General features: G+C 40.7%; 1 protein-coding gene across 2 annotated transcripts in view; it reads left to right on the forward strand.

Annotated features, from left to right (window-relative positions):
- Positions 1 to 21,983, forward strand: part of GLI3 (GLI family zinc finger 3) — a 279,045-nt gene that overhangs the window by 23,762 nt on the left and 233,300 nt on the right. Inside the window, exon 3 of one of the 2 annotated variants that reach the window (XM_073008936.1) lies at positions 11,813 to 11,921. The exons of the other annotated variant lie outside the window; for it this stretch is intronic. The gene's annotated coding sequence lies outside the window, so the exon portion shown is untranslated. The remainder of the gene's footprint in view (positions 1 to 11,812; positions 11,922 to 21,983) is intronic. 2 annotated transcript variants of the gene reach the window in all.

The raw sequence follows: 21,983 nt of genomic DNA on the forward strand, positions 1-21,983 counted from the left end.
TGAAAGATGTGAGAGAAAAGCCTCACTACTTGGGTGCTGCATTAATGAAATAACAGGGCCTTGGAGTTTGCAATTGAAAAATCACCAGGAATGCAATGGGTGGAGACGGGCTTCTTTTATTTCCCATAATAAACTTTTAGTTCTATCATTTAAAGCATGCCTGTCCCTTTGCTTGCCTGCAGGCCAGAGTGTGTTTGCATTTGTACCCATGTTTAAGGGTTTCTGGGGACAGCCCTGCCCAGCTGGAAGCCGTTTGGGTGCTGTGTCTAGTTAGTCATTAGATTATTACTAGTGGATGGAAAGAATTCCATATGACAGAACTAAGGTTGAGTTAACACAGGACGAAAAGTAATTTACAGATAGGCTGTCCCCAGCCATCTTTGTAGCCCCTGATAAGGTTTCATTTCAGAATGGATAGGCGACATTTCCACTTACGGGCCCATTCTGCGACACCTGTGATAACAGCTTCTGGATCCTAATTGAAATTGGTTTCAAAATGGATTTTCACTTTTCTCTGTCTGTGGAAAATATTGAATGGACTCAGAGCTGCCACAGAGAACCCCAGACCTTGGAAAATGGAGCGGGAAGCTAGGATCATCTTTCATAACAGTGTCGATGATATGACAGTTTTGTTATCTGTCTTATTAATGAAATCATTGATCACCTGATGAGGGAGATAATAAACTACATTTCACCACCAGTCACGAAGCTCAATTAGACTGCTATTACAAATAGGGAGGGGGAGAAAACAACCATGGAACAAATGTAGAAAAGGTCAATTAAAACTTTTCATTCCCAAAGTGACCATTTCAGAGGAGAACATGCTAAGTGACTGCAATGCAAGCATTTTGAAATTGTAGCGGTTAACATTATATTCAAGGACTTTCTTCTTGGCCAATGTAGAGTAACTGGCAGTTTTATTAAGTACAATTTTATTTCTCAAATATTACTTGTTTCGTTATGTAAAATTCGGAAGTAGAAGGGGAAGTCCTGCTTTGTTTAAGTGCATCGTAATGGGGAAAATGGGAGAACAAAATCCACAGATTCTTTCCCTCCCCACATGGTGAGGGGATTTGGGGCCAGCCCCGGGTAGGTGTGTTGGGTAAGGAAGAACACACTGAAAGGCTCGTAACCTAGGTTCTTTGAAAGAAAAGTAGCTTATTATCCCTTCCTCTCTTAAAGTGCTTTAGGAATCCTAGGAAGATGAGACGGGAATTAGGTTTGGATTTAATGAGGTGGCTCTATTGTTTGGTGTTGGGCTGCTCTGGAATGTGCTCTCTGTTCCTCTTGAAGGAAGGGAAGAGATGCTGATGACCTCTCATGTTTCACGGTGAATTGTATTCCTAGGTGTTTCTCCATTCTCTGTGCCAGCAAGGATCAATCCATCCCATCTGAGCTTGAAAGAGGAGCTGTGATCAAAGGCGCTAATGATGTCACTGATCTCTGGTGATTGATTAGGAGCAGAAGTTCTGGAGAACTCGGCCTTTTCTTATAATTTCAAATTCATTAGCGTCTATTAGGGTTGCTAGCTCTCAATCCGCAAAATTAGAAAAACGAATGATACAGAAAATAATTGTATTTTTCTTTATCTATGACTATTTTTTAAGCTTATTGGAACCACGGTTACATTTTATAAGCAACCTTTCCCTTTTAGATATATTGCAAAGAAATGGAGTCTTCTTTATAAATTGGGTTAATTTTTTCGAATTCGACATACAAATTGGGAAAGATACTTGGGAGTGAAATATTTTACATCATTTCCAAAGCAGTTTAGTCATATACAGATAATTACATGTTAGATAATCCTAAAATATATTTAAGTGTTTTATTAACTTGGAAATTCAGGAGTTTCTTACGTGGATTTTAAAATCCTTTGAGTTATTTTTGTGGAACTACCTAATATTTTCCCCTTGTCATTCAAGAGGATGAGTCATTTCTGTGTGCATGTTTATCTTTAAAAATAAAAACAAATGCATTTCATGCCAAGAGATGACAATCTTACAATTGGGAGAGATGCAACTTGAAAGGAAAAAATAAAAAGCAAGAGGGAGAGAGATAGAGCGAGATGTCTCTTTCGGGAACTGCTCACGACTGTAACCATTGGCTTACATCCACCTAGAGTAGGGATTGATTACAAAAGCATCGGAAAAAATTCTGTTTTGGAAGGCGCTGCAGCTCAAGAAATAAAAGTTGAATGGAAAGTGGAGAACGTAAATTATTATTAAGGTTACCATTACCGTATTGGTTTGCTGTTGGTTGTCAAGGACTCTTGCTTCATGCTTGCTTATGGCTAATTCGTTTCACAGCAGATTCATTTTGAGGACTGCTCTGAGCAGAACTGATAAATGTGTTTATGGTCAAGGATGAGTATAATTAAGAGAAGAGATGGTGCAAATGAACCTTTCGGGGGAGATAGTGTGGTAATTATGAATACTAGGCTTTAATTAATGTCGAAGACTCCCCTTTCACAGAATATTTTTTGTTTTAGTGGCAGTGATAAGAAAAATAATCTGAGATCGCTACCTATAACCAAAAGAGAACTTCTAAAAAGATTAGAACAATGGCATGATTGAAATAATGGAACTTCCATCAATTTTAAACATTTTTCTGGTAAAATATGAAGCTAATATACAATTGAAGATTTCTTCCAAGCATTTAAAAACCAGAAAACATACAGTGGTCCATTTCACATTAGGTTTAAATTCAATCTTTCCTAAAATACTAATGTTTCTAGGCTTGTTTTCAAATCCTGGCAAGTTTGAGAGCAGTAGAAAAGTTCCTTTCCTATAAACGTTGACAGCAGTTCCTGTGTAGGCTAACAATGTTTTATAAATAGAGTTTACTTAGCAAAAACCATATGTATGCCCAGTGAAATAATCTCACATTTATTTACATTTTGATTTATAGAAAACATGTGCCCTCTGACAAAGCCTTTCGGCTCTTTTCCGTAATTAAAAAGAATCATGCTTGAAAAAACAGCTACCATCTTAATGGGAAACTTTTTCACATAAATTCAAAGCACTTTCTTTGATCGGCTTCATACAAAATTAGAATATTTTTATCCATCTGTTTGGCCCAAAAAACTGGATGACTCAGGAAAACAAACAAAAAAAAAAGATGCTCATAAATCTCTCGGTTGTCTATCTACATGTGTATTCACACACACCCATATCAGCATACATATTGGTTGAATACTGGGGAATCCAAGGATTAAACAGGCTGGTGCAGTGTTACAGCAGAAAAATTTCTCTTGTTGCTTGTTCTTCCCACTGACTAGTCTTGGTTTAACCCAAGGTAGTTTGTTGGTTTTTCTAGATTGAAGAGGAAACATGGTCCTACATGTACCTATTGCTAGGCCTTCATCTGGATATCTGCAAAGTATCTGCCCTGATTCTCTTCCACAACAACAGATTGTAAAGAGAGAGAGGGATAAGAAGACAATTTGCAAATCTCTTGTCACTCCCCTTTTCTTCGTGAGAAAAAAGATATGATTTTTAAAAAGCATATTTTATTTTTGTTTACTACTTTTTCAAAAAGTTCAGAGTTGCAAGTGAGGTGTAGAAGAGAAAAAACCCTTTCTTAATAATGAAGTGATAATATTAGCTGGGACCAGGCTACGAAATACTGCTGAGTCACTGTTCCAGACTAGATCCGTGGTATTTGCACTGCTCTGTGGGCCGGGAGGTTGGTGGTGGGGAGAAAGTGAGTCTTTACCAAATATAGAAACTTTATAATACTTGAGTATACTAATAATACAAGTACAATTCTTACAGATAAATGCTAGCATAATTTTGTACCTTATTTTAACTTGCGGAGGGAGGGGGCTTTCATTTTTGAATAGAAGTGAGGGATTATATGCGCTTAAAAAAAAAGAGTAAAATTTTTATACAAACTCTCTCTTGTGGTGATAATGTCAGTTTTCAAGGTCTAGCAAAGCGTAGCTCCTGCCTCTGTAAACAAATACCGTTGACCACAGTGACAACCACTTGAAGCCCAATAATATGAGATCTAAGGGAAATGAACCATCTTCGACAGCAGGGCATCTTCACCAGTAATCCCAGAACCCTTGACTTCGATGGAGAGGCGTCTGAGAATGGGGGAACCCCTTTGGAATTATTTTACACAGCACTTTATGGACATGGGCCTATGCCCTTTTTTTTCAGGGTCTTAAAGAGATATATGACCTAGCATTTGCCAGAGGCTCTCCTTTACAGGGAGTATTTGGAGCTCTAACTTTCTCTTGGAAAATTTTGGTTGAATGATTAGAATTCTCTTTGGAGGAATGATGATCTGTAAGAGTGAGACTCTGTCTCAAAAAAAAAAAAAAAGAGAGAGAGAGAGAACCTCTCAGTGATAGGAAACGAGGAGCTGAGTCTTTCTCATATACAACATGGTGTGATTACATAGTTGTAGCCTAGCTAACTTTGTAGTTGATTGCACGTTAAGAATTCAAAAGATTATTCCTGTGCATCAATTTATCTGTGAAAATGAACGATTTGGGTCATGTGATTTAAAGAGCTCTCTCTATCCCTTCATATTCTTGATATTCAAATCTCTATGACATGGGCTCCAATTTCCACAGGAATTTTGCAGGATATAAAATAAGAGGAAAGATGTCCCATAAATAAGGGGAGCTTGAGAGGAATGAGTTAATATAATCTAAGTTTAGAACAGGAAATTCAGAATTCCTTTTAAATTAAGCTGTGTACATCACATGTGTGGGTCCATCTTGGATTAAAAGCCACTGAAGATTTTGTTTAGGCCAAAATGTACCATCACATTGTTTAGTCAAATACTATTCCAGAGACCAGGCGTGGTGGGCCACACCTCTAATCCCAGCACTTTAGGAGGCCAAGGAAGGAGGACTGCTTGAGGCCAGGAGTATGAGGCCAGCATGGGCAACATAGCAAGACCCTGTCTCGACCCAGCCATCCCACTACTGGGGATATACCCAAAGGATTATAAGTCATGCTGCTATAAAGACACATGCACACGTATGTTTATTGCAGCACTATTCACAATAGCAATGACTTGGAATCAACCCAAATGTCCATCAGTGACAGACTGGATTAAGAAAATGTGGCACATATACACCATGGAATACTATGCAGCCATAAAAAAGGATGAGTTCGTGTCCTTTATAGGGACATGGATGCAGCTGGAAACCATTATTCTCAGCAAACTATCGCAAGAAGAGAAAACCAAATATCGCATGTTCTCACTCATAGGTGGGAATTGAACAATGAGATCACTTGGACACAGGAAGGGGAACATCACACACTGGGGCCTATTGTGGGGAGGGATGGGGAGGGATAGCATTAGGAGATATACCTAATGTAAATGACGAGTTAATGGGTACAGCACACCAACATGGCACATGTATACATATGTAACAAACCTGCATGTTGTGCACATATACCCTAGAACTTAAAGTATAATAATAATAATAAAAAAGAATACCCAGATCTCTGCTAGCCTAATACAACCACCTGAGTCTTCCAAGTCCCAAACATTGTATGTCCTGGGGTCAGTGACAGGACCCATTTTTAAGTACATTGACCTGGGAATGACCATTCATCTCTTTTGGGGAAATAACTAAAAGATATTTTATTACTGATATTCCTATGTGAAATGTGGAATAAAATATATCTTATATAAATAAATTTTTTGAAAAAGAAACTGTCTCCACAAAAAAATTATTAAAAAATTAGCTGGGCATGGTGGCACCTGCCTGTACTCCCAGCTACTTGGGAGGCTGAGGTGGGAGGATCACTTGAACCAGGAGGTCAAGGCTGCAGTGAGCTATGATCATGCTATTGCTCTCCAGCCTGGGCAGCAGAGTGAGACCCTGTCTCTAAAATAAAAATAAAAAAAAAATTGCAAGTATTTTGAAGGGTATTCTACAGGTATCAGTTTCAGGTATAAATTCAGAGAGATTTTGCCCAATTTTGTCTGAATTGCTGATAATTACAATTTGCTGTCACAACAGCAGTTGATCCTTTAAAATCTGAAATGTATGTTTTCTTGATTTAGACCTGGTATTATTCATTACCCACCAGGCTTCCTATACTCATCTTCCTGGAAGAAGATGTGTGTGGCAGCCAGAAGGAACATTTTGGACTCTTGTGTGACTAACTCCTCCCCGATCGTGGCCCTCTTTCAAACCTCTTGAACATCCTCATAGAGTGCTTTGCATAGTTTTCTGTTTGGCATCTGGTTTTATGTAGTTATATTTCATCATGGCTTCACTTAGAGCTTTTGCAAATTTCTTTGATGCTAATTTAGTTGCATTAAACTTTTTGGAGTGGAAAAAAGAAACAAAACCAAGAGTACAATAAACTTTGATTACCAGACCCCTAAACACTGAACCTCTCAAGTAACCCATATTTGTAATTTATTCTTTCAGAATGGCATTTACAGGCAGGAGCTGGGGAGCGTTGTTACTGAAAAGTTAGGCAGCAGCATTCAGATGCAGCAGAAGCAAGGGCACTAAGCTTTTCACAGGGACACTTGGAGAAGATGCTGCATCATCTCATGAAGATTAGATGGTTTATTATATAGAAATTATTAAAACAATTCATTTTAGAGTTCCAGTAAAAATGGAGCCTAAAGGAGCCCCAGGAATGCAGGACGCCTCTAACTTCACCGAAGTTCACATAGCCTGCTCACTCCAGCCTGAGACCTTAGACTCATCCATGCTATTCCCTGCTCTCCTCTGTCTTAAATGTGTTTTTATTTTTATTTTTATTTATCTATTTAGTTTTTGAGACGGAGTTTCCCTCTGTCGCCTAGGCTGGAGTGCAGTGGCGTGATCTTGGCTCACTGCAACCTCTGCCTTCCAGGTTCAAGTGATTCTCCTGCCTCAGCCTCTTGAGTATCTGGGACTACAGGCATGCGCCACCATGCCTGGCTAATTTTTATATTTTTTAGTAGAGACTGGGTTTTACCACATTGGCCGGGCTGGTATCAAACTCCTGACCTTAGGTGATCTACCCACTTCAGCCTCCCAAAGTGCTGTGATTACAGGCGTGAGCCACGGTGCTTGGCTGAGTTTTTATTTTTATGAAAGGAATACTTGCTCGTTGGGAAATTAAGAAATGCATAAAAGAAAAACACGAACCTGGCCTAGAATCTCACCACTTGGAAAATAAAGGTTAACACTTTGATATATTTTCAGTCTTTCTCTCTGTTCAGGTAACTATATGCTAGGATCATTTTCTGTGTCATGAACCACTCTTCTCCAACTTGGCTTTAGTGGCTATGAAGTTACTCATTCAATCCCCTATCATTGGACGTGCACCTTTTTTTTTCAATTGTGAATAATGATGTGATGAAAATCCTTCCAAAAAAAATCTGTGTGCTTTGACTACATCTTACCCAATTAGCTCCAAGAAACACAGCGACTTATATTTACATCAGCTGTTTATGTGAGTGCTCATTTTCAGAAACACGTATCAACGTTAGTGAAATATTTTAAAAGAAGACAGGATAGGTGAAAACCTCACCTTGCTTTTTAAACTTTTTAATTGAAATACAATACACAGATTAAAAAGTCACATAGCATAAGTGAGCAGCCTGATGAATTTTCCCAAAATGAACACACCATGTAAACAGAGCCCAGATCAAGAAAGAAACACTTGCTCTGTTTATCCACGCTACCGCTGATGGGCATTTGGGCGGCTTCCAGGGTTTGGCTGTCAGGAACACTGGCTGTCAGGTAGCTGTCTTTTGGTGGATCTGAATACACATTTCTATTGGGCATAAACCTAGGAGTGGAATTCTTGTCTCCTAGGGTGTGCATATATTAGCTTTAGTAGACACTGCCTAAATACTTTTCCCAAGGGGTTGTACAGAATTGCTTCTCATTCTTGTCAGCACTTGGTATTTTCTGTATTTTTCTTTTCTTTTTTTTTTGTATAAAGCCATAGAAGAGGAGATTTATTGTGGGGATTAGCTCACTTGATTATGAGGACTAGAAATCCCCCAATATGCTGTCTGTAAGCTGAACACCCAGAAAAGCCAGTGGTGGGATTTAGTCTGTGTCCAAAGGCTGAAAACCAGAGCCACTGGTGATGTAACTCTCAGTCCGAGACTGAGACCTCACAGACCAGGGGACCACTGGTGTAAGTCCCACAGTCTTTAGACCCAAGAACTCAGAGTTCAGATGCTCCAGGGTTCCGATGCAGAAGAAGGATGCCCCTGCTTAAAAAAATAGCAGGTTTTCCATTCTGCTACTTTTTCATTCTATGCAGGCCCTCAATAGATTGAATGATGCCTGCCTGCACTGGTGAGAGCAGACCTTCTTTCCTCAATCCACTGATTCAGATGCTGATCTCTTCCAGAAACACCCACACAGACACTCCCAGAAATAATGTGGTGCCAGCTATCGGAACATCCTATGGTTCAGTCAAGTTGACACATAAAATTAACCGTCACAAGTGGCTTAAAAGAAATAGAAATTGATTGGTCTCTTTCTGATGTCCAGAAGCAGCAGTTCCAGTTTGGGGGCAGCTCTGCTCCACTCAGCCGTTAAGTCCAGGGTCTTCCATTTGTTCCCTTTTTATGTTCCTGGGCAGTGGTTTTCTTTTTTCTTTTTTGTATTATTATTATTATACCTTACATTCTAGGGTACATGTGCACAACATGCAGGTTTGTTACATATGTATACATGTGCCATGTTGGTGTGCTGCACTCCTCAACTCAACTCGTCATTTACATTTCATTGTAGCCCTTCTTTGGACTATGCAGTGGTATCCAGTTGTGGTTTTCATTTGTCTCTGATGACTGAGGGACTCAAGTATCTTTTTAAGGTATTTATTGGCTGTTTGGATATCTTCTTTTCTGAAGTGTCTGTTGAAGTCTGTTTTTTAAAAACTTTTTTAGTTCTTTGGGGGTAGATAATTGTTTACCAGTTTTTCTATCACTGATTTGAAGTGATACTTGTATTGGTTACTGCCTTAATATATATTTTAGGTTCTTTTAGTGTAAAATTTTATTCTATGATCAACCTATTATTTTGTTGTACCATACTCTTTCAGATGTTATACATAAAGTACATTTTATCCGATAGTGCACATTATCTCTTATTATTCTTCCTTTCCAAATGGCTCTTGGCTTCTATTCGACTTTTTCTTCTAGCTGAACTTGAGGAACACCTTTGTAGAATTATGTTACTTATTGAATTCATATGTATGAAGTGAAAATATAAAAACGTGCATTGATATAATCATTTCTGCAATAGTGGTTACCTCTGGGGAGAGTGGAAAGGGAACAAGATGGAGAGGGGTCAGCTCTATCTGTGTCATCTTATTTCCTTCAAGAGAAGAATTTTTAAGCAAATGTAACAAAATATTAACGTATTGAACCTGTGTGGTGGATACCTAGATGTTGCTTATGTATTCTCTGAAAGATGTCATGATTAAAAGTATCCCTTTAGAATTTTTTTATTTTTTATTTTTTTATTTTTAGATGGAGTGTCACTCTGTTGCCTAGGCTGGGGTGCAGTAGCATGATCTCGGCTCACTGCTACCTCCACCTCCCAGGTTCAAGCAATTCTCCCGTCTCAGCTTCCCAAGTAACTGAGACTACAGGCATGCACCACCACGCATGGCTAATTTTTGTATTTTTAGTAGAGATGGAGTTTCACCATATTGGTCAGGCAGGTCTCGAACTTCTGACCTCAGGTAATCCACCAGCCTTGGCCTCCCAAAGTGCTGGGATTACAGGCATGAGCCACTGTGCCCAACCCCTTCAGAATTTTGTCTGGCATTGTATTAAGCTAACTTATCAGGCTTTATTGTAATTATATTGGCTGTGGGAAGCAGTCTTAGTTGTTTTTCTGTCTCATTCTCACAAGGTTACTTTCTTCCCAGGCGTACATCAAAGCCATACAAATGCACACTTGCTTTGGCGTTTACATTTTGCATTCATCTTTAGAAGTGTTTAAAAAAATCTGTCACTTATAAGAAAATATGTGGGAAATAACAATTGGCAAGACCTAACAGGTGTTTGCTGTATTTTCACCTTTTATACTTTAACATGTTCTGGGAGCAATTTAGTTTTACTTTTGTCTCATCTGTCTTGAATTGAAAGTTGTAGGTACATTGATGAGTACTTTGGTTAATGTAAACACCTCTTATATTGGCTCAGGAAAAGTACGATTCTCCAGCTTCTCTACATTGGGCTGCATGCTTATTAAGTCATACCAGCTGCCTTCTCTGTTCTTTGAGTGGTGTCTGTTGTTTGGTGAGTTTTTCTTCTGAAATCTATCAGTGCCAAGGACAAGGATTAGGAGTGGGTTGAGGCTGTTATTTGTTTGTTGTTGCTGGGAGTTACTTAATAGTGGTGGAAAAGGCCAAAGGAATATTGGAGCTCTTACCTTTGACCTTAAGTTACCCTAACTTTAGGGTAACCTTAGTCAATTAATGACTTACGGGTGCCAGACTTAAGATGATGCTGGTTGTGGCCAAATCAAAGAGAGAAGGTATGTGAAAGATGTGGTCTCAGTTCTGTATATGATATGTTGCTAGGATGCGTATGTATGAGGTGGTTTTTTTTGCAATTATATAATTACTGTTTATTAGTATTAGTCTCCAATTGTTTTGATATCTTTATGTTGGTTCATCAATAGATTGTAAATTTAAAGAAAGCAGCTATACAGAGCTCCTGACAGTGTTATTTAAAATAATATAACTTCAGATACTACTGATAATTGACTAGGACAACTGCAGAAAGATACTCATAGATTGTTTGGTTTATAGAAGAAAACAAAGGACCACGGATTGTTTCTAAGGGCATACAGCCTGATGGAAAAAATGCAACATAGAGGAATCCCCTTCCCTAACATTTGGGACTCTTGTCCTTATTTACGATAGTCATGCAGATAGATGTCTCAGGTCTGTGACCAACGTTGATTCTTAAAAATTAATGCAACTAATAAATGTCACCCTGACTATCACAACCTGTCAGGAATGACAACTAATAGCCAATTGCCAAATATCAGGAATTTAACAAATTCAAAATCAAATAGACACGGCTTTGCATCCCTGCTCTATAAGTTCTCCACTCTGAGACATCAGTGAGTTATTTAAATACTTCACGCTTCCACTTCTTCATCTACAGTATAGCCAATATATCGATTTCACATTGTGAACTCTTTTTTTGTTTTTCAGACAGAATGTCACTCTGTCACCCAGGCTGGAGGACAGTGGCAAGATCTCACCTTCCGGGTTCAAGTGATTCTCCTGCCTTAGCCTCCTGAGTAGCTGGGACTACGGCACGTGCCACCATGCCCAGCTAATTTTTATATATTTAGAAACAAGGTTTTGCCATGTTGGCGAGGCTTGTCTCGAACTCCTGACCTCAGGTGATCCACCAAGGTGGATTCTTATAAAAAGAATCACAAACACCTGTAAGAACCCCACGTAGCAGGCTATACATTCCTTAGAAGATAAAAAGTGTTACCCTCTAAGGTGTGATTCTGGTAGTTTCTTAAGCCTCAACTTCGTACACTTGAAAGCACACTCACAACTTGCTCCTGAAAGCTTTTGAAAGTAATTGAGAGACATTACTTTTGTTTATTTTCCAAATTTTAAATCATGTAGCATTTGGTTGGCCTTTTTTCTGAGGAGATACGAATTCACCATAGCCATGCCAATAAGTACAGAAAATTTGCCAGCCCACAGAGAAATTTGAACTTCCTTCCTTTCCCGAAGGAGTGTCTCGGGGAAGTCGTGCATACAATAAAACTTTTCACGTGTAGACCCTGTCCAGGGGAATTCTGTCTAATAAGAACTTTTCTTTTTTCCTTAAGCATACTCCAATGGAATGAAGCTCAGAAGAGGTTGCGGACAGAATTTAGGGAAATAAAATATAGAAAACCCTGGACCATCTGTTTTCTGAACTTCTTTGCAGTTATAAGTGTAAGAATCGTTTTTACTGATGTGTTTCCATAGTCAACAAACACTTATTGAGGGTGTGCTAAGTGTAAGCACTTTATTTGATTGTGAAGGTTAACAAAATATGGGGCCTGCTGTTAAGATATTTATAATTGGATAAGTAAACAAGCAAAATTCAGTACACTTATTAAGTACAGTATAAACAACATCTATAGAGCATGAAGGAAAGTCTCACAGAAGAGGTGAGAAGTTAAATCCTTCACATGTCAATAGTGATGGCGGGGGCAGACAGGCGTGGGAACTGGGGGCTGGAGAATAAGACAAAGGAGAGAGGCATTGGAGGTTGAGGAAGCAGTGGAAGCAAATACTTAAAGCATAAGCATTGTTGGTGGTTTGGGGAAGTGGTACCAATCAGGGTAGGATGCTTGTTGGATAGGCATGGTTTGGGGATAGGAGGATGGAGGTAGAGCATGTGAGTGGAAAGGCATATGAGTCCTATTGGTGGAGGCTCATAAAGGTGATGCTAGAAACTGAGATCCAGCCTTCATGTGAGTGGGAAGAGCAGAGTGGTGGGATACCATCTGCTTTAAAAAATACCCTTTGGCCCCAGTGGGAAAAATGGCTTGCAGTGGGGACAACGAAGGTGATCAGGAGGCTGTGGCAGACATGTGGGGAGTGTGGAAGACAGAAGGAGGCCAGGTTAAATCAATATATAAATTTTGAGGTGGAGTCTCGCCCCAGGCTGGAGTGCAGTGGCGCGATCTCGGCTCTTTGCAACCTCCACTTCTTGGGTTCAAGTGATTCTCCTGCCTCAGCATCCCAAGTAGCTGGGATTACAGGCTTGTACCACCACAACCAGCTAGCTTTTGTACCTTTAGTAGAGAGAGGGTTTCACTATGTTGGCCAGGCTGGTCTCAAACTCCTGGTCTCAAGTGATCTGCCTATCCCGGCTTCCCAAAGTGCTGGTATTAGAGGCATGAGCCACCATGTCCAGCCTCAAATCAGTATTTTAAAGAGAGATCTGCAGTGCCATGTTCATTGCAGCCTTATCCACAATGGGCACGATACAGAATCAACGCATGTCCATGGGCAAATGGAGAAGGAAAATGTGTTATATACACAGTGGAATACTAGGCAGCTATTAAAAAGAAGGCAATCCTGTCATTTTTGACAATGTGGATGGTACCGGAGGACATTATGTCAAGTGAAATCAGCCAGGCATATACAGAAAAATACCATGTGTTCTCACTCATATGTGGGAGGTAAAATTAAAGTTGAACTCATGGAATTGGAGCGTAGAATGGTGGTAGGTAACCAGAGGATGGGGCACTTGTGGGACAGGACTGGGGAGATGCTGGTTGAAGGATACAAAATTACAGTTAGGTCGGAGGAATAAGTTCAACAGATCGATTGTACAGCATGGTGACTGTAGTTAGTGACCCTACATTGCATTCTTGAAAAATGCTGAGAGTGGATGTTAAACGTTTTCACCACAAGAATGATAATTATGTGAGGTAATGCACTTTCTAATTAAGCAGAGTTAATTGTTCCACAATGTGTGTGTATGTATACTTTAAGCATCATGTTTAAATAAATACACACTTTTTTTTTCTGTCAATTTAAAATAAGTAAACAAACAAATAAATAAAACAATTTGTAAGAGGGAGGAAATCAGAGGCCCCTCACACCTTTTCTTCAAGACTGGGGTGGGAACGTTCATGCCTTCTGTGGTCAGCTCCTCCTTTCCCTAGTTCTTACCATGAGGTTGTGAAGGCTGATATGAATAGAATAATTGGGTTTAAGAATGGTGAATATTTTGAATTACCTTTTTGAGGAATGGGAAAAGATACTGAGTGCATAAGAGTGGGACTTACAGTGATGTTGGGGGCCCCCTGAGGTTGGTGTGGTGGCTTTATGATGACGTCAGTGGGACCTCCGTCCACTCACTGCAGCTTCTAACAGAGCAGAAAGAACAGGAGGCTGCCCTAGGTTAGGGATGGCAGCCCCGGGGCCTGGAGGACCCTGGCAGAAGACTATGCATTCACCTGGCTGCTCTCTCAGCCCATCAGCCCGGTGATGTGCGTGCTTGTGAGGGCAGCATTAGTCATTTATTTGTGCAAGATGGCAGTTATGAACACAGCTTTTGTGGACATGAAACCCACAACCTTGCCTTCATTCTTAATGATGCTACCTGATCCTCGACATAAAATGAATACAATCGATACTCACTACTTCTCTGACATTAATCATTAGTTTTAGTGGAATTGCTGTCTCACGTTTTTAGAACCAGGAAGCATGTTTGGCGAGTCTGTGTAGTACACTGATTTGCCGTGTGTGTGTGTGTGTGTGTGTGTGTGTGTGTGTGTGTGAGAGAGAGAGAGAGAGAGAGAGAGAGACAGAGAGAGAGAGAAAGAGAGAGAGAGAGAGAGAGACAGATTCTATGAATTTCAGGTAAGGTCAGATTTTTGGAGAGAACATGGACCAAAGATGGGTCAATGTCTCTATCTTTGGAATTCCATTATAATTGTGATTTACCATCAGTTTTAAATATTAAATGTTTTTTAAAAAGTGCATTCATGATCCACATGAAGATAATGGATCAACAATGGATTGCATATGTGACAGTTGTCCCATAAGATTATAATATCGTAATTTTTTTTTTTTTTTTTTTTTTTTGAGATGGAGTCTCACTCTGCCGCCCAGGCTGGAGTGCAGTGGCCAGATCTCAGCTCACTGCAAGCTCCGCCTCCCGGGTTTACGCCATTCTCCTGCCTCAGCTTCCCGAGTAGCTGCGACTACAGGCGCCCGCCACCTCGCTTGGCTAGTGTTTTTGTGTTTTTTAGAGAGACGGGGTTTCACTGTGTTAGCCAGGATGGTCTCCATCTCCTGACCTCATGATCCGCCCATCTCAGCCTCCCAAAGTGCTGGGATTACAGGCTTGAGCCACAGTGCCCAACCTTTTTTTTTTTTTTTTTTTTTTTTTTTTTTAAATGAGATGGAGTCTCGCTCTGTCTCCAGGCTGGAGTGCAGTGGCACAATTTTGGCTCACTGCGACCTCTGCCTCCTGGGTTCAAGCGATTCTCCTGTCTCAGCTTCCCAAGTAGCTGGGATTACAGGCGTGTGCCACCATGCCTAGCTGATTTTTGTGTTTTTAGTAGAGGCGGGGTTTCCCCATGTTGGCCAGGATGATCTTGATCTCTTGACCTCGTGATCTGCCCGCCTGGCTTCCCAAAGTTCTGGGATTATGGGTGTGAGCCATGGCGCCCGGCCAATACGGTATTTTTACTGTACTTTTCCTATGTTTAACTATCTTTAGATACACAAATACCATTGTGTTACAGTTGCCTACAGTACTCAGTATAGTAACATGCTGTGCAGGTTTGTATCCTAGGAGCAACAGGCTATACCATACAGCCTAGGTATGTAGTAGGCTCTACCATGTGGGTCCGTGTAAGTGCACTCCATAATGTTCTCACAACAAAATCGCCTAACAACACATTTCTTGAATGTATTCCCATTCTTGCATGACAGTACAGCCCCAAAGTGACTTCTGCTTTCTTTGCGCTAGTGTGTCTGTCTATGTGTATGTGAGGGTTATTCTATATCGTGATTTGTGGCCACCTACTAGCTTTGGGTCTTAGATACTTAACCGGTCCCTTAACTGTGGCAATAACAGTTGCTACCTGATGGACTGATTCTGTCAATTGCCCAGCACAGTTTTGGACATTTGTTACAGTAGTCTCTCCTTATCCAAGGTTTCTATTTCTGAGGTTTTAGTTACCTGTGGTCAATCATGGTCCAAAAATAAATAAGTGCAGTACAAGAAAACATTTTCAGAAAGAGACAGAGAGAGAGAGAGAGATCACATTCCTATAACTTATTACAGCATATCGTAATTATTTGATTTTATTATTATTGTTGTTAATCTCTTACTGTGCCTAATTGATAGACTAAACTTTGTCATAAGTATATATTTATAAGAAAAAACTTAGTGTATACAGATTTGGGACTATCTGTGGTTTCAGGCATCCACTGAAATGTCTCCCTGGAGGATAAGGGGGGACTACTGTACTGAATCTTCAATATTACTTAAAACTAAATTGCACATTATTTTATTGTTTAAGTCCTAGAGTGTGTCCACCAGGCAGCCTTCTGTTCTGGAAATGGTTTTCATGCATTTTAGTCTGTCCTGTGTTTTTGGACAGGCTCAAGTTTAACCAATCCACATATAAATGTCTATTTTTCTTTCTCTGAAAAGTTTTGACTAAAGGAGAGTCTTCTGTCTCATGATTTGCCCACAGTGCCCAAGAAGTCACGAGGGAGCTAGGATAATACTTGAAGGCTGACCTTCCTCTCATAACAGGAATTGCCAGACCAGCCTGTCCAAAATGGGAAGCATTTGTTCAGACACAAGAAAACTGTTCTTGCTGGCTTTATTTTTAAAATGATATAATTTATCACTCTTTCTTGTGTGGGGCAAAAATCTGCCTCCCTATCACTGCAACACTGCCTGACCCCTCCTTGCCCGGTGTCCTTCAAAAGCACTTTAAAATAGTGGACATGGGAGGGAGTGGAGGGTTCTCTGGCTTTCTGCATCTCTGTGAGTTAATGCTAATTCTACTTCTGCAGGTACTTACAAATATTTGAAGAATAAGGCGTCAAAGTCTCTTTCTTTCATTCCTTTTACCTTTTTCCTGTCTGAGTCGGCTTTGAGTGTTCACTGTTCACCCGGACCTGGACGTGTGGTCCCTTTGGAAAGGACAAAGTGGGCTGCTTGGCATGGTGGATATGCCGTAGAGCAAACTACTCCTGTGAATGGGATAGATTGAATTAGGAAGCGAGGTTTCACAGCTGTTTGACTCTCTGTGACCTTCATGACGGAAGGCGATATCCTAGGTATTCTTTCCTACCTGCTGCCAAGTCTTGTTTCTGCCATTCTTTGCTGAAAATGACTTGAGTAGTAGTTGTTTGGCCTTAGGTATAGGTCCTTTTTTGAGACAGAGTTTTGATCTTGTTGTCCAAGCTGGAGTGCAGTGGCATGATCTCGGCTCACTGCAACCTCCACCTCCTGGATTCAAGCAATTCTCCTGCCTCAGCCTCCCTAGTAACTGGGATTACAGGTGCCCACCACCATGCCTGGCTAATTTTTGTATTTTTAGTGGAGACGGGGTTTCACCAAGTAGGCCAGGCTGGTCTCGAACTCTTGACCTTATGTGATCCGCCTGCCTCAGCCTCCCAGAGTGCCGGGATTACAGGCGTGAGCCACCACGCCTGGCCAGGTGTAGGTCTTTATATTTATCTTTATTAAATATCTTCTCCTTGGCCTTAGCCCATCATCACAGGATAAAACTGATAGGGCATGGCTCCTGTCCTCAAAGAGCTCACCATGTTGTCCAGCTATTAGGCTGAGGTGAAAGGAGAGGACACACGTGTGTTCACACACACATACAGGCACATATGTGTAGTCTTTTGTTCATCCTTCTTCTACTTTTGCATGACAACCATTGCATATAAAAAGACTCACTGCAAAAACAAAACCAGTTGAGGTGGAGCTGTCTGCCCCGGCTGGGGCTATAACCTGCTTGGTGAGACAGTGGAACTGGAGGGGGAGTCCTGCTTGTGTGCCTGTACTCTGGTTTTCTGCCTGTGTGTATTGAGGTAAATCAGAGTTCTAATGGGCTTTTAATGTGCTTTCTGTAAACTTATTAGAAATAGATACCTTGTCTGATGCCTGTTATTTACCTTGCATACTAATGTCTGTGGATCAGCAATGGAAATTTTTCATCTGCTCCCAAGCAGGCTGGAGGCCTGAAAATCATTTTCAGAAATTTTAGAAATGTTAGTAACCCAACTTTGCGGTGAGTAGCTAAAACCACATCTAACATTTGGATCCAGCTTTGTGCATTTTCAAAGCCCTGCTGCTGCTTGCATGTCTAACTGGCATTTTTATAACTCTGTTCCTAGTATTCCCAGTGTATTCTTCTTTTGTTTCTGTTATTGACTGACTGCTTTATAGATGCCATTTGTTATCTATCATCATAATAAATTTGGGGGAAAAATGCTTTGTCATTCTAGTTGGCAGTGAAATTGTCCCAAGTCTTGTCTTTTTAGTAAAAAGAAAAAAAAAAAAGAAACTTTTTCTTAGAGTTTGAGAATTTTAAGTTATGCGTTTTTGACACCATTAATTATGTCTTATCTGGTTGTTTTTAAAGTGCCACCATCTAACATTTTTTTTTTTCTGCAATAGAGTTCATCTCTGTGTGCCACCTGTGTGTGTGTGTGTGTGTGTGTATGTGTGTGTGTGCATCTCAAGGAAGTATCAAAGTTACACCCCAGAGGGAAGTACTGATTTTTAAACATTTTAGATACTACACTAATCCCTTAAGGGAAGTTCTACAGTCTTGATACCTTTAGGAAGGTCACAGCCATTTGCCTAGAAGGCCCTGATTCCAGGTCTTGCCAAACCACCTTCAGATGAGGTAGAGGATGTTTGGAAAATAAACAGGACTTGTCCCGGCCTGTGAGTACAGTCATGCAGTCCTCCCACATCCCCGGAGCTCAGCAGCCCCAGGATTGGCTCTGCAGCGGAGATCTCAGGACAGCTCCTCAGGCAGGCAGTGGAGTTGGGAAAACTCACCTCATGGCGAGTGTTTTCTCCTTTGTGCTGCTGGATCCTTCTCACTGTCCAGCCTCAGGCACTTGACTACCTCTCTGAAGCTCCAAACCTGCCCTCGCCCAGGGATTCCCATCACATTTCCCTTCATTTTTCCTTTAAGGAACCAATCATTCTATGTGGTTATTCCATTTTTTGCACATTTGCGTGTTTACTTTCTGTTTGTGCAGAACGTAAAAACCATGAGCCTGTCCTGTGTCCTTCACATAGTGTCTCAGTGCTTGGAACAGCGGCTGCCACAGTGCAGGGGCTCAATAAATATTTGTGGAATGAATGAGTAGGTCTAAAAATGACCTTAAGCCACACCTGGAAGAATTTAGGATAATTTTTGCTCCCTTCAGGGAATAAAATGCTCCAGTTTAGCTTTGGGTTAAGATGGGTTTGTAGAGTAGATGCTTGGGCCATTTATGTGGGGCGACCACATCTATATATACGCAAATCATGATTCTCTGCTCCCTGCACCATCTTTGACTGGTTCCCTTTAAACACATCAACGTGGGCTTCCTGAGGGTTGTGTGGAGCTCCAAGAGCCTTGCGTTAACATGGACTGAATTTTCAGGGATTTGCACGGCTGCTGTGACGCCCAGACCATTGTTTCAGTCTAAATGTATGAGCGGGCGCTGACTCTCCTGTCTGGGGTAGCTAAGCCTGACATTGCTTTTAGGTCTGTGAGTAGCGAACTGTACTTCCTGCTGACCAGAACATAGCAAAGTGGTGAATTTCAGGTGATAAAGGCCCCCATCCTTCTCTGTACTGAGTAAGGGCTCCGTGCTCCAGTAGCACATTTCATTTGGCTTTCAAGTTATGTAATGAAGAGGAATTCAGAGTGTGCGTGAACATACGGCTTCAAGGCCGTCCAGTGGTCAACTCTCCCTGCTCTCTAAGAGCAAGTTGTTTTAACTGTGATTGTGTTAGTCAGAGGATTAAAATAAGAGGATGCTCAAGTTAAGATCCTTGCATTTCTCTAGAAAGGGACCATAGTATTAGAACTCTACAACTTCTGCTGGGGCATCTTGGTATCCACAAGGTGAGGCCTATTGGTTGGTATTGGTGTATTAAATAAAACCTAAAAATGGAGTGATTTTTATGTCATTACTCTTAGCTGCATAGATCTTGGATAACTATTGATAGGTTGTGAAGACTTGATTTTTCTAGGGTCCCTGGGAAAAGCCGATTAAACTCGATGACATTAAAAGGGACACATATGGCAGAGAAAAGCAGTCAGTAATGGGGGGTTCTGCAGACAGCCAGACTCAGATGTGAGTTCACTTAGGTCCTGCCCTAAGTATCAGGGGCCAGGAAGGCCTGAGTCAGGGCTGCATTGTAGGCATCAGTTTCCTTATTTGTAAAATCCAGAGGACAAAACTTTTTGAAGGGTTGCCATCAGGAGTAATAGAAGCAAAGCGCATGATGTATACATGACATTTTCAATTCCCTGTCCATGTCCCTTCTGTCGAGAATACTACTTGCTGGCTTCTTTGCCATTTTGTTCCATAAGTAAACATGCTGCCAACCAATATTCAGATACATTTATTTTTCTTCCTTTCTTCTTTCTGCTTTCCTTCCCTTCTTTTTATTTCCCCCTTGATTAGAAAGGTCCAGCATTTTTTAACATCTGAAATGAGACATAAAATAACTTAGAAGATGATCTCTTGTCAAGTGTACCGACAGAGATTTTAGAGAAAATTTGGAATCTTCGTGTCAGAAGCAGGTTGTCTTCACCAGGTTCATAAGCTGGAGCTAAGATAAACCTATAGTGTGAACCTTAATTAACGAAGGTGGTGACCTCTTTAAAAATCTATATAAATTAATCTTTAATGCTTTAAAAGGGGATGCTGAAAGATGCTTTTGTGTAATATATTTTGTGATGTTCTATTTACGTGTAGATTTTTAAAAGATCTTTTTTGGGAGGTACATCTGCAATGAAACGTTAATCAGGACTCCTTTGTAGGTAGAGAAAATATTTAGTCTCCTGTAAAGCTGGCCCCTCCCATCCACATTTTCTGCAGTTTATTTAACACTGGTGAGAATTAATAGTTGAAATTCAAAGAGTTGACTGACATTCTCTAGCCTAGATAATCCAACTATGTTTCCTTACCACTTTCTGCTAAAAGAGTTTTACGGTGTACCTGCATTGAAAGGTAGGTCCCTTTAAAAGATACTTCCCATTCTGTAGGACCGTGAAAATGTCTTTAATCATGAGTAAATGAAGACAGCCAGCATTGTCTTCTGAAGCATCTTGGGGATCCACCTTATTTATTTATGTACTATTGGATATTAGTGAGGATAGGAGAGGCTGCTTTTGCTTTTCTCCCCATTAATTTTTGTGTTTAACGTTGTTTACCTTATTGGACACACTCCACCTGCACAACTTGGCAACAAAGTCATGTATGAAAAATGATCAAAAAAGGAATTATATTTAATTGTAGCATCCTAGTTTGAGCCAAGACACATAGAAACTGACACACTGTGTCTGCTCATTTGGCCCTTCTATCCTGGGGGAGGAAGATAGCAAACCAGATTTATTGAATACTTACTGATCTGTCCATCCACCCACTAATTCATGTATTCAGTAAGTATTTTTCATGTAAGTTCTATGTACCAATACTGTGCTAAGTACTGAGGGAGTGAATTAAACAAATCATTTCTGCCCTTAGGGAATAGATGATCTGGTGGTAAAGCTTGATTATTAAATAAGCTCTACTAATAAATTGTGATGATTGCCGCAATAGAACAACACTGCAGGGATATGAGAAGACCTAGTGGGGGCACTGGCACTATTGGGAATGGAGCTGGGCATCTGGGGACATTTCCTGGAAGAAGAGGTATCCAAGCTGAAACTTATAAAAGAACCAGAGAAAGCACTGTAAAAACAGATGTGAGGAGGCAGGTACAAAGGAAGGTTATGTTCCAGACAAACAGGGTTGTCCGGGAGACTTTCCAGAGGTGAAAGGGAACCTTGTGTATCAAGCAATTGAAATCACCTTACTGGGACTGAGGAATGAAAGTGGGAGGTGGTATGTTTTGATGAAGCTGGCTACATAGAGTCTAGCTTATGAATGTCTAAGAAGCCCTGTTTCATTTTATCCTTAAGGCAGACATGACAATGTTCAAGGATGGGAGATAGGTTTGTACTGGTGTTACATGACTCAAGCTGTAGCGTATGTAATAGGTTAGGGGGGCAGCACAGAAGACAGGGGACCATTAGGAGGCTCCTTCATTAACTCAAGTGCAGACTGGTGATGACGTAGACTCCTTTGGTGGCAGTAGGGGTGAGATAAGTTGATGCATTAGAGGCCGGGCACAGTGGCTCATGCCTGTAATCCCAGCACTTTGGGAGGCCGAGGTGGTCGGATCACTTGAGGTCAGGAGTTTGAGACCAACCCGACCAACATGGTGAAACCCTGTCTCTA

The sequence above is a fragment of the Chlorocebus sabaeus genome, chromosome 21, assembly GCF_047675955.1.
Source record: "Chlorocebus sabaeus isolate Y175 chromosome 21, mChlSab1.0.hap1, whole genome shotgun sequence".
NCBI lineage: Eukaryota > Metazoa > Chordata > Mammalia > Primates > Cercopithecidae > Chlorocebus > Chlorocebus sabaeus.